Here is a 13,251-nt window from a genome sequence, read left to right on the forward strand (position 1 = left end):
CCCTCCCTCCCTCTCCCTCCCTCCCTCCCTCTCTCTTTCTCTCTCCTTCCCTCCCTCTCTCTCCTTCCTTCTCTCCTCCTCCCTCTGTCTCTGGCTCTCTCTCTTCTCTCTCCATCCCCCCCCCCCCCCCCTGACATTTTCTCTGGCTGTCCCCCATGCCTGGAATGCTCTCCCTCCAAAGCTTTAACTACTGATTTCCCTAGTTTAAGTCTCAATGAAAATCCATCTTTTATTGGAAGACTTCTCTAACTCCTCTTCCTTCTAGTGCCTTGCCTCTGTTTTGTTGTCATTGAGTCTGGCTCATGACCCCATTTGGGGTTTTCTTGGAAAGATACTGGTGTGGTTTGCAATTTTCTTCTCCAGCTCATTTTACAAATGAGGAACTGAGACAAACAGGGGCAAGTGCCTTGCCTAGGGTCACATGGCTAGTGAGTGTCTGAGGCAGATCTGAACTCAGGAATATGAGTCTTTTTGACCCTGGGCCCTGCCCTCTATCCACTGCACCACCACACTGCCCTCCCCTCTGTAAATTACCTCCTCTTTATCCTGTGTATAGCTTGCTTTGCATATATTTCGTGTTAGGTTGTAAGCTCTTTGAGGGCAGAAGCTTTTTACCTCTTTTTGTATCCGGAGAGCTTAGCACAGTGCCTTTCACATAACAGGCACTTAATGTTTACGATCCAGAAGACTGCATATTCGAGAGATGTTGCAAAGGTGAAATGGAGCCTTGGGAACAGATTGGATATGGTGGTTGAGAGATTGTGTGGTTATGTGCTTTGTCCTTCATTCTCCAAGAGGACCATGACATCAGAGAGATGATGACATGATTTGCAATTGACTTTGATTTGAGTGAGGGAGGGCTGTGCAAGGTCACCAGCCTCATTTTCTCCTCCAGAGCCATCTGGGTCCAGTGACCAGACGTTCTTCAAGATGACTGGAGATGGCCCAGCTGGTTGAGAGACAGTGAAAACTTGAAAATGACTCATGGGCTGTGAGCCTGGGAGACTGAGAAGGTAGGAAGGGTTGGAGGCAGGGAGGACTTGGGGGAGGGGAGTTCAATTTGGGACAATCAGAAAGGCTGTTGGAGATGAGAAACTGGAGGCTGGCAGAGAGTTTGGGGCAGGAAAAGCAGATCTGAAAATCATCAGCACAGAGATGTCAGTGAACTCCATGGGAGCTCATGAGATCAGCAAGTGAAGTAATCTAGAGGGAGAAGAGAAGCAAGCACCCTGGGGAATCCCTACGGTTAGAGGTAAGGATCTGGAGGGGGAGCCAGAGAGGAGCAGTCAGATCCAGGTGGGAGGAGGAACAGGAAGGACAGAAGGTGGCCCCAAAATCTAGAGCAAAGAGAGGGTCAAGGAAGAGGGGGATCAAGTGTCGGAGGCTGCAGAGTGGGAGATAAAGGAAAAAGAGGCTTGAGAAAAGGCCAGAGATCACTGGTCACTCTGGAGAGAGCAGAGTTGGTGGAGTGAGTGATGAGGTCAGACGCCAGATCGTCAGGGATTAGGAGAGTGGGAAGAAGGGAAGTGGAGGCACCTTCTCCAGTTTAGCCACAAAGAACAGAAAAGACCTGGGATGATCTGGAATGGACGAATCAAGTAAAGTCTTTTTTTCAGGGGAATACTGGGGGTCAGGGCAGGAGCCACTGACAAGACTCCTACACATGCTGACTGCCTGTAGGGGCACTGGGGAACCCTGGGGGAGGAGAGAACGTAGCCTTCCTGGTCTGCAGGCAGTGGTGGCTGGGGCAGACCATGTTACACCTGGATAGTCTGGACTGGGGCTGCCCTCTGGTTACCCACAGGCCTGGTGGTCCAGGCTCAAGACTAATCCAAAAGTGGTTGAGGTGGGCAGCATCTCCTACCCATTCCTTAACTTCTGGCAGCAAATGCTTTGTGTGAATATTGAGGGGGCAGACTTAGCCCTGTGGCCTAAAGGGTGACAGCAAGAACAGAAGTCCCAGTCCAGAATGTGCTTGGAGGCTTCCCTAAAGCCTAGGAATAATTGTTGCCAGATCTCTGATGGATCAGGGGCCCTTGGAAGGCAGATGCTGCTGGTCCAGTCCTCTGGGCACTTTTAGACCCACAAGGCTTCTTTTTTTCTGGGACCCATACTGTCTTCTCCATGGGCATCCAAGCCCTGGGATCCAAGGGCAGGATGCGGCCTGGGGTGGGATTGCTCCTGCCTCTCTACCCTTAGAGCCCTGCTGTCAGCGAGGGCCTGAGGGGGAGCACTGATTGGCCGGTCTGAGCTCACTGGAGGCTCTTCTGCGGGGTGGGCAGACAGCAGGGGGCACGAGAGCTAAGCTCATCCTTGAGACCCTCATCAGCCTCAGATACATGCACGTGTTGCTTTGGTGGGGGAAACCCAAGATGGACCGATTCCCATAATTAGCCTTAGGATGAGACACAGTTGTTCACCCAAGGCAGTTATGTGGTGCAGTGGATAGTGTGGCAGCCCGGGGGTCAAGAAGACCTAAGTTCAAATGTGACACCTGATGCTTCCTAGCCATGTGACCCTGGGCAAGTCACTTTATCTTGCTTGCTTCAGTTTCCTCATCTGTAAAACAGGCTAAAGAAGCCAATGGGGAACCCCTCCAGGATCTTTGCCAAGAAAACCCCACATGTGGTCACAAGAGTCAGACAGACTGAACAGCAGCAGAAGCAGCGGTTACCACAGGACAGGCACTCTGCCCAGCCTGGAGAACAAGACAATAGCAACAACTACCATTTCTCTGGGTGTTCACCACACACCAGGCACTGTGCTAAGGGCTTTACACACAGCCTCTCCTTTGATCCTAACAACAGCTCTGGGAGGGAGGGGTGGCTTTGTCCCTTTTACAGAGGAGCCAGTGGAGCTAGGCAGGGTCCCACGGCTGGTGTGGAGGCAGGCAGACTGACTTGCCCAGGGTCATACTGCTAGTGTCCGAGGCAGCATGGGAACTCAGACCTCCCTGACTCTTAAGTCCTATGCTGTGCCACCCGCCACCCAGCTGCGTCTGGCAATAGCAGGGGCTGGATCCAGGCCTTGGAGTAGCTCTCCATCCACCGGCAGCGCCTCAGACTGGCGGGTCACAGCCCACAGAATGAGGCACTGGTTAACAAGGCCCCCCGAAGCACTGGGGGGGTCGGAAGCCTCTTCACATCGTGGCTCCCAAAGCACACACATAGTATAAGGAAGGATAGGGCAAATATGATGTGCAAACCAGTAAATAAACAACAGAACGTTTCTTCCTGTTTTGTGCTTCCTCTCTCACAAATACACGGACTCACTGAGAAGGCAGTCCCTGCCCAGGGCACCGCAGGAACAGGCTGGGGCACGGCCACTTCCACTGCTGGGGTTCAGAAGCCTCTGCCTCGGAGAGGAAGCCGCGCTCCGCAGTTCCGCAAGCCCCAGGCTCCCTGCTGGGAGAAGGCGCTCACGGGCAGAGCTAGCTCCGACTGCGGCCGTCTCTTCTGCCATGCGATGCCCAGCACTGCCAAGTGGAAGGGCTTTCACAAAACAACTTTAAAAATGCCGGAATTGGCGGCCCCCGCTGGGAGAGGAAAACCGAGGGCGGCCCCCAAACCCGGACTTGGGGCAGGGACGTGGCCTTCGGGTGACAAAGGGACGGACTCCCCCCCCCACTCTCCGGCGCTCCCGGAGGCCCGCCCCGAGGGTTCGGGGGAGAGCCTCCCCACGTCCTGGGGAGCGCAGCGCGGGCTGGGACCCCCGCCTCAGTGTCCTAGTCTGTCGGGCAGGATGACCCGCGGGGGGCGCCGGATCGGAGGAGTCACGGGGTCCTGCCCTGCCCCGAAGCCCCCTTCCCAGAGGAGAAACTGAGGCAGGCTCCCCGGCCCACGCGACCCTACTGTACACGGGGGGAAACCGAGGCACGGCGCAGAGGTGCGGTGGGGAGCACTCCGGGAAGGTTTCCCGAAGGCGGGGCCGGCTACACGCCCCGCCACCAGCACGGAAGGCCGGCCCACGCACGACCAGAACAATGAGGGGCTCGGCAGGAAGTGGGGGAGGGGCGATTCGGAAGTGGCCCTCCGGGCCGGTCGGCCCCGGGGGATGCGCGCGCAGCCGCTACCGCCTCCAACCAATGGGAGGGGAAGAGGACGGAGCCCGCGCGCCGGACCGGGAAGGAGGGCGGGACGTGCGTGCGTGCGTGCGTGCGTGCGTGCGCGCGCCCCGTCCGCCGGGCGCCCGAGCGAGCCTGCGCGCGCTCCCAGGGACTCTGGGCCGCAGGCACTCCCAGGTTGCCTCGCGCGGCGGCGGGGGCGCGCGCGGCGGCGTCTCGGCGGCGGGCGCGCGGCCGGGGGGGGGGGCGGTGGCGGCGGCGGCGGCGGCGGCGGCGGCGGCGGCGGCGGCCATGTTGTTGTGAGTGCGCCCTGTGTGTCTCTCACGGTCGGGCCCCGGCGCTTCGGGGGCGGCGGAGGCGGCGGACACGGGGACGGGCACGGGCACGGGCCGGAGGAGGAGGCGGAGGAGGAGGCGGAGGCCGAAGGACGCCGAGGAGACGCCGCCGCCGCCCGACGACCAGGAGCTGCCGCGGGCCCTACGGTCGGTGTCCCGGGCCTCGGAGGCCGCCCCGTAAGTGCCCCCCCCCCCCCCCCCGCCCGCCGGGCGGCCCCCCCCCCCCCCGCCCCCCCCCCCCCCCCCCCGCGGCGCCCCCCCCCCCCCCGTGGGGGGGGGGCTGTTCGGGGGGAGGGGGGGGGGGGGGGGTGCGGAGGACTGCCTGTCGCGCATGCGCGTTTGGGGGCCTGCCGCGCGGCGGGGGGCCGAGGGGAGGGAGAGGGGGAGGGGGCGCGGCCCTATCGTCCGGTCCGGGAAGCCGAGGTCTCGGCCGCCTCTCCTGCGGCCCAGCCCCTCTGTTCTTGTCTCTGTTTTGTGATGGGGCAGCCGAGGCGCGCAGTGGTCAGGTGAAGGTCCCGGGGCGGGGGGCGGCGGTGCGACCTTGGGCAGGCCGGGCCCCTCCGCGCCTCGGTTTCCCCAGCTGTCAGCGGGGCGTGGGCGGTCGGGGGGGGGGGGCGGGGCCCGGAGGCCTGTGCGCGGGCGCGGTCCGGGGTGCGGGGCCCCCCCCCCCCGGATCCCGGCCGGGGCAGCGAGGGGCGCCAGGCCCGGGAGCGGGGAGCACGAGCCGCCGGAGCAGACCGAGGTTGCTTGTGGCAGGAGGGCCGAGCGGAGCTTGGCAAAGGCGATAGCCCTTATGTGGGGCTGCCCGGGAGCGCCGTGGCCTCAGACACTTGGTAGCCGTGTGACGCTAGACGAGTCGCTCAACCCTGTTTGCCTCAGTTTCCTCCTCCGTCCAATGAGTGGGAGAAGGAAATGGCCAACCATTCCGGGATCTTTGGCAAGAAAACCCCCGAAGGCATCCCCAGGAGTCATCAGGCACCCGCAGATTGACGGCTAAGTGCCCCGCAATATGCTAGGGAGGGAGGAAGGCAGGGCAGTTGGGTTAAGTGACTTGCCCAAGGTCACACTGCTAGTTTTGTCTTAAGTGTCTGAGGCCTCCTGACTGCAGGGCCAGTGCTCTATTCACTGCCACCTAGCCACCTGCATTGTGATCCTCATCCTTGGGAGGTAGGTGCTGCAGCATTCTGGGAGAAATGCTAGCAGGTTGGTTTCCACACATTCTATAGGAACAGTGGATTTTGCAAAAACAGATGTTGCACAGGACATTCGGGAAGGTGTGAGTCAGGATGAGGGAAGGAAGGGCAGAGCGACCCTATCCAATCAATTAGCTGGAAGAAATCTTTAAGTTTCTCCCCGGGCTAAGCTGGCTCAAACTGGCCAGGGTCAAGGGATGGTCACCGACTTTTTATTAACACACATGCTCAACTAGCCTCATACATATTAGTTGACACACCCCAAATAGAATTAAAGCCAAAACATGCATATCCAAACATGCATCCCATGTTAGCTCATGTTTGGGAGGAGAGAATGCATGAAGGAGTAAATGTGTAGTGGGCAGGTCAGAAGGACTGGGACCAATCTCAGTTCTGAAGGGAGGAACCAGGCAGGAAATTCCAATGGAAACAGCATAGAAGGGCTTGCATTTGGCAGATTCTCTGTAGGCTTTTGAAAAGGCTACCCATTTATTTGGAAAGAGTAAATGTAAAATAAAGGTGATGAAAACCTTCCTGGCTTTCCAATGAGTATTGTTTATTCTTAGACCAAGTATGTTTCTGACAATCCCCATTTTACAGATGAGGAAACTGAGGTATAGTTTGAGTGACTTGCCCAGGGCCACATAGTGTCTGAGTCTGACTATGAACTTGGGCCTTCAGTGGTGCCTCTGAGCTGCCAGGTGAACTGGGGTGGTGGCTGTGGGAGTGCAGAAAAAGGGGCTTCAAAGAAACTGTGAAAGTACAGAGGAGCCTGGTAGTGACCTTGATCATAAGAGGGAAGCCCAAAATTGGGGAGGCTTTTTTGGGAAATTGTGACTTGGAGCATTGCGGGCTGAGTGGGATTTGCCTAGGGGATGTCTATTGGGAGAATGGGCTGTGGCTCCGGAGAGTCTCTGCTCTAGGCTTGATTCATCTCATCGGCTGCACTCCCACCCTCCTTCAGCTCATCACTGGATGACTTGGGGACCGCTCCCTCCACAGTCACCTTAGTTTTCTTGGCCCCTCGGATTGCAGGGGGAGCACAGATGCCTCCCTTTAGAGAGGGCCCGTAAGTCCAGCCAGCTCTTAGCTCCCCACCACTTCCTTTACTAACCCCCCCTCCCTCCCAATATATCAGCTTCCTTTTGTGTGTTTTCTCCCTTCAGATTGGAAGCTTCTTGAGGGCAGGCAGGGACTGTTTTTCTTACTTGTATCCTTAGTGCTTGGCAGAGTAGAAACTTAGTAACTGTTTACTATGTTGCCGTGTACTTTGCTAGGCACAGAAGATACAAAACACCAAAAAACCCAGTCCTGCTCTCAAGGAACTTTTGTGGGGGGAAGGGGGGGGGGGGCAGCACAGTGTAAACATATATCAGAAAACACAAAGCTGATACAAAGTTACTGTGGCGGGGAGCCTCTGCATATGCCCTCTGCCTGCTTCCTGCTAAGCTTGGAGGGAAACTGGTGTTTTGAGGGCCTCCAGGGCTGAGCAGCAGCAATCCCAGAATGCCTTACACAGGGACAGGCAGGCAGGCCGGCCAGTTTGGCTGGCTGTGGGAGGGAGGTAATAAGGGGCAGCCTGCCCTATGCCCCACCCCCCTTCCCATGGGCTTCTATTTCCTCATCTCTTCTCTGGGATCAGTATTGGCTTTTCAGTTACCTTACTTTTAGTGACTTTGCATTTACATTTTTTTTGGTCTGCTTCCTTTAGTTCTTTGTTTATTCCACAGTGCTCACATGTGTTCTCGTATTTCTCTGAATTCCTTGTATTTGTAATTTCTTACAACACAAGAATAGTACATTTCTCTATTAAAGTGTTTTTTTATTTTTGCTTTTTTTTTTTGAAAGGGGGAAGGTAGGTCAATTGGGGTTAAGTGACTTGCCCAAGGTCACATGGCTAGTTTTTGTGTTAAGTGTCTGAGGTCGCATCTGAACTCAGGTCCTCCCGGTTCCAGGGCCGGTGCTCTATTCACTGCCCCACCTAGCCACCCCATAAAGTGTTTTTTTGAAAGCAATTTTTAAATTGATTGACACCTACCTGGTTTCCGGTGTTTTTGTTCTCGTAGAGTGCTTATATCTGAACTGTGGTATATATTAGTTCTGAGTTAGACTTCCTTGGAGTATACCCAAAAGCGATATCTTTGGGGCCCAAGGGCGTAAGTCACTTAATTTGCATGATTTCCAATTGATTTCCAAAATATTTGGGCCAATTCACAGTTCCACCAATGGTGTGTTCCTTAGTGCCTCTCTCTGCCCTTCCTCCCCATGGTGACATCCCTGTCACTTTGCAGGATATGAGGCAAAACCTCAGACTTGTTTTAATTGGATTTTCTGGGACCTAAGGATTTGGAACATATTTTTAAATGATCGTTTGCGGTTTGCAATTTTGAAAAATGTTCATATCCTTTGATCACATATATTAGGAAGTAGCTCTTAAATATTTGGGTTAGTATTTTTGATATCCAAAAATACTTCTTACGCATCCCCCTCCCCTAAACTGAACAGTTGGTTTCATTTTACCTTCATTGTCTGCACAAAAGCCTTTTGGTTTTATGTAATTGAAATTGTCTGTTGTCTTATGAACTCTGACCTTTTTGTTACCCACCGCTGTGAAAGGGACTTAACTTCCTCGGGAGCTCCTCACTGCTTTCCTTCTCCTGTTACCTTGTTACGATATTGTCTCATGGTCAGAGATGTTTGCGGGTAGTGCGGTGGCTAGCAGACTGGAGGGGCCAGCTTTTTTTTCTTCCCCTTGCAGCTGTAGCATGGGTAACTCTAGCTAAGTAGTATGGTTGGTGGGGTTTACCAGCTCATTTCACCAAGAATGAAGCTTGGGTTTTCTGGAGTATGCATTGATAGCTCCTGTAGGTCTGCTAGGCGGCAGAACTTTTGAAAGGTGAGATTGAAAGTTTGTTCGTTCCTTCTGATTCAGTTACTGTTACAATCAAGTGATCAAGTATCGCTGGCTTGTTTTGAGGGACAAGAGTATAATGGTTTCTATGGTCAACACCTCAAGGGAGGCATAAGATTCAGTCACCACTTGTAGCTGCTGAAAAAGGGTAGCTGAAAATCCCATCTTAAAACTTGATTGCTGTGGGGTGAAATCCTGACTACATTGCTGTTTGGAGGGGAGCAGCCAGGAAGGGGGACAGTAGGGGGAGAAGGACTTCTGACATTGACAATGTCACACTTTTCCTTCAGACATTCAGACCTCTACTTTAAATCATCAGTTCTGACCATCTCTGAAATGTCAGAGTAAATTCCCGTAGCCAAGTATTAGTATTCTCCAATCTTACATTTTGCTTTTTGTGCTTATGAGATTGGGAGCCAGTACATAAGTTTAATCAATTTTTTTTACAAAAAGCTTGTTTAAAGCACATTCTCTGTTGATAGAACTTTAGTTGGTGTTCAAAATTTAGATGTTGACTTCACGTTTTTGAAGAGGCAGGCATGCTCATTGTAAAGTGGTTCATGTCAGGCATGGTTTGGCAGAAGTGTTCAGAAAGGTTTTGAAGCTCAGGGAGACATTTTCTATCAAATTGAGCAAATTAGTCGTGAGTATTTGCAGTCTATTTTTATCTCAGGGTGTTTGGGTGATGATAATGGTCGGCTGCATCACCCCAAACAAGGCATTGGGTGGGCAGGGGGGTAGATGTGAATGTGTGTATGCATCCATCTTCTGCTTGTATGTAATGTGCACAAAACACTTCATTGAATGTGAAGCTGTTTTCACTTATAAATATGAAATAAAGGTGTCTTGAAGCAAAAATTAAGTGGTCTCCCTGAGAATCCTCCATACTATACTCAGGCCTCTTGGCAAACTTAGGGCTTTATGTAGGTGAGTTGTTATGATGCCTGCCTCTTGTATTCTGTATATTGGCTCTTTGTATTTTTGTGAGAGAACCCAGTTATAAGGATTCTCAGGGAATAAGCATTATTAAACTACTTTTGCGTGTTAAGCACTTTACAGATGGAGTCTCCTTTGATCCTTACCATACCCCTGAGAAGTAGGTTCTGTTCCCATTTTGCAGATGAGGAAACTGAGACTGAAGGTGGTTCAGTGAGTGCCCAAGGTCTCACTGTTAGAAATACCTGAGGATGGGTTTGAATTTAGGGGTCTTCCTGCCTCTAAGCCTGATGCCTCGCTCACTGTGCCCCCCTACCAGCTTTTATCTGGTGATTTACCTTAGTTTAGTTCCTCTTTTGAAACTGGAGGTCTTAGGACCCTTGCCACAAAGCTGGACAGGCCCTTTGAGGCCATGTAGCTCCTCAGCAGGCATTTAGTGTCTCTGTACAGGTGCCCCTTATACCCTGGGGGTGCTTGATCACAAATGAAATCATCTATAGGGAAAGGACTAGACCTGTGATTTCATTGTAATCCCTCCACCATTGAAGGTGGGTGACTAGTTTATGATCAGAGGCAAGACTTGAACCCAGGACTTCCTGACTTGGAGATTGGCTCTCTGTCCACTTATGCCATAGTGCTCAATGTGTGGGATATGATATTGCAGATGTATGTATGTAGGTATGTATGCATGCATGCATGCATGCATGTATGTATGGATGCCAAGCATTCCAACTCTGCTTCGGAAAGAGCAGCTCCAGTGGGCTGGCCACATGGTTCAAACACAGTACGTACACTTGGAGCCCTCACACAAGGCAGGCGTTCACATGGTGGTCAGCAAGCAGTAGGAAGACACGGTCACGGTCTCTCTGAAGAGAACTGATTGTGTGGTGGGGAAGACACAGGCACAGGACCGCCCGGCGTGGCGTGCCCACGTCAGAGAAGGTGCTGGGCTCCACGAGCAGAATGGAGGCAGCTCAGACGAAATGCAGAATGCGCAGATTTAGAGAATTTAGACTATTTGTGCCCAAGCTGTGGGAGAGCATGGTGAGCTACCGCCGGGCACATTGTGACTGGACTCTAACGTAGTGATGTTATTTTTGGTCCTCTTCGAGAAAGGACAACCACCACTCGTGTGTGTGTGTGTGTGTCTGTGGTGTGTCTGTGTACGTGCACGTATATGCACAAGGTTCTGATTTTTGGCTGGGGCACAGGTAGAGGAGGCAGTTCGGAGGATCTGGCCTGGCTTCCTGTAGGAGGCAGCCCTCCAACTGAACTTGGAAGGGATTCTGAAGACAGACAGGAGTTATGGTAGTTATGGGGCTGCTGATTACAAAGATGTTGAGCTCAGGAGCTGGAGGAATGGCAAGGATTCACTTTGGCTGAGCTCTGTATGAGGAAGAAGGTCACGTTTGCTGAAGGAGGGAGGTGCCAGCCAAAGGCCCCAATAATGGGGGGACTTTCTTTTTCCTTTCCTTTCTCTGCCAAGCATTTGAGTAGGTATTGGGTCAGAGGTGGCCTTTTGGAAAAATAACACCATTAGCAAGATAAGTAGTTGGTGGCAGTAGTTTATTGTGTGTATGTTCTCCTGTTTTCCAGTTTGGAAGGAAGACCGCTTTTGGAGTCAGGGCCTGGGTTTGACTCTGGGCTGTGGTGCTACCCGTGTGACCTTTGGGCAGTTCATTCACATCCTCTAGACCTCAGTTTCCTCACCAGTAAAGTAAGGAGTGGTGTAGATGGAGCTTGAGGCTTGCTCTCATTCTAAATCTGTGGATGGATGACATGTAGCTTCTGTTACAGTTCCCAAGAGCGACGTCTCAGTGTCAAGACAGTTGTCAAGACAATCATGAAACCAGGCAGTGTGATACTGTTTGGCTAGCCTCCGAATTGTGGGGAACACTCCCTTTATTGGTCCTTAGAAGTGACAGCTAATGCTACCTTAGTTTCTTCCTATGCACTAAAACAGTGTGTCCTTTCTAAACCCAAGAAACACATTACCACATTTGGGAAGAGTGATTGCTGCTTTGGTCACCTTTGCATTCTCACTTGGTTACAGAGTATATGCCGAGTGAACTGCAGGGTCTGTGGAGTTCTCAGGGAAGAGAGCTTGCCTTGGTTGAGCAGCCCCTAGGACTGTCTCTTGAGGTGGGTGGGGAATGGAGATGGGCTGGGGTCAGGGGGTTCTCAGTGGAAGTAAGTCCAAGTAACTCTCAAGTTCTGGGGCTTAGTTAATATTTTCTGTTGGAAAGAAATCTTTGTGGACTGGAGGAAGGTGTTTAATGGCTAAAATTCCAATTTGAGATCTGTATCAATCAAAATATTGTTATCTTGTGTTACTAGAAGACTGGAGTGGAAGGAAATCTGTCCCATCACAAAAGAGACCATGGGGGATTATCCTGCTCTTTTGAGTTACAGAAAATTTACTTGTGTAGGTCTTCCAAATTTGAAATGTTACCTAAATCACACATGGGGCTGCTGGTGGCTGTGAGTAGACTACCCAGCCTGGAGTTGGAAAGGCCTGAGTTCAGATTTGACCTCAGATGTAAAGAAAGACCTTAGCCCAGTGCCTGGCACATAGGAAGTACTTTGTAAGTGTTAGGTATTTTCATTAAGGAGAAAGAATTTCACTAGAAAATTTTGATACTTGAAAAATCAGGCAGAGAACAGGACATATTTCTCTGCCCACTGGTGTGTAATAGTTTGGTCAGCTGTGGATTCTGGATGAGTTTCTAAGTAGATTCTCTTTATGCTAATAAAATAATAGCTGACATTTCCATAGTGCTTTTAAGATTTGTGAGGCCTTTTCCATTTAATCTCATTTGAGCCTGGACAGAAGTTCCACAAATGTTCTCATTCCTATTTTGCACATATGGAGAGGGGCCAGGTGGGTCCCACAGCCTTTGGGACCCAGAGGTTCTTAACTTGATAGTTTTTCTTTGATTTTAGGGATAAGTCTGGAAGGCCCTCTGGCCAACCTTGTGGATGAAACAGTACTAAGTACCCTTAGATCCCTTCAGAAACTTTGGCCAGACTTGACAAGAGTCATTTGGGATTTATGGCAGCCTGAAAGTGGAGGAGGCCTGTGCTCTCCTCTGAGTCATTGGGAGGGAGAGTTTCCACTTGGGTTCAAAAAATTAGCACCAGGAGAGCAAGATTGAAGAGGTATTTTTAACTTGCATTTCATCTGAAAAAAGATGGGGGGTGGGGAGCAGAAATAATGAGAGTTTAGGCATGTTAAGTTTATGGTGTCTCTAGGACATCTGTTTTTAAAAAATTGGTGGACGTTGCCAGACTGAAGGTCTAGGGAGAGACAGGGGCTGGATATGTAAAGCTGTGAGTCATCTTCATCAAGATTTTGTAATTAAGACATTATTTGTGACTTTGGAGAAAACAGCTTCAGTTTCCTGAAGGACTTAGAAACTACCGTGTTTCCCCGATAATAAGACACTGTCTTGTTAAAATTTTTGGACAGAAAAACACCAGAGGGCTTATTTTCAGGGGAGGGCTTATTTTAATGAACATTGACAGCAATTTTAATAAACAGGTAAATGTGAACAAAAAAATGTACTTTTATTCAATAATGAATTCAATAAAGAACAGGATGACGCGCTCACTGCTGCAGCTCTGATTGGATGCAGCTCGGAGCGCGGCGTGCGTTTCATGGGGGGGGGACGGTGCATACAGAGGGTACCATGATGTAGCGTGTAGCGCAGGGGATCACCTTCACTACAGTAGCAATCTCAATAGGGCTTATTTTCGGGGGAGGGCTTATTTTAGAGGAATCTTACACAGTAAGGGGAGGGCTTATTTTCGGGA

General features: G+C 51.6%; 1 protein-coding gene and 1 long non-coding RNA gene across 6 annotated transcripts in view; both read left to right on the forward strand.

Moving 5' to 3' along the window:
* LOC138173079 (uncharacterized) overlaps positions 1–4,018 on the forward strand; it is an 11,494-nt gene extending 7,476 nt beyond the window's left edge. Inside the window, exons 3-4 of the long non-coding RNA XR_011171318.1 lie at positions 896–1,013; positions 2,571–4,018. This is a non-coding gene — a long non-coding RNA (uncharacterized lncRNA). The remainder of the gene's footprint in view (positions 1–895; positions 1,014–2,570) is intronic.
* A 319-nt stretch (positions 4,019–4,337) lies between these two features.
* PUM2 (pumilio RNA binding family member 2) overlaps positions 4,338–13,251 on the forward strand; it is a 92,103-nt gene continuing 83,189 nt past the window's right edge. For 4 of the 5 annotated variants that reach the window (XM_069102986.1, XM_069102988.1, XM_069102990.1 and 1 more), the window contains exon 1: positions 4,338–4,575. The gene's annotated coding sequence lies outside the window, so the exon portion shown is untranslated. Of the gene's footprint in view, positions 4,576–4,805; positions 4,905–13,251 lie in introns of those variants that run through there. The other variant, XM_069102987.1, reaches the window with a different exon arrangement.

This window comes from Petaurus breviceps, unplaced genomic scaffold, assembly GCF_028583685.1.
Source record: "Petaurus breviceps papuanus isolate PSGF00001 unplaced genomic scaffold, PetGlider_PUasm1.0 559, whole genome shotgun sequence".
Classification (NCBI taxonomy): Eukaryota; Metazoa; Chordata; class Mammalia; order Diprotodontia; family Petauridae; genus Petaurus; species Petaurus breviceps.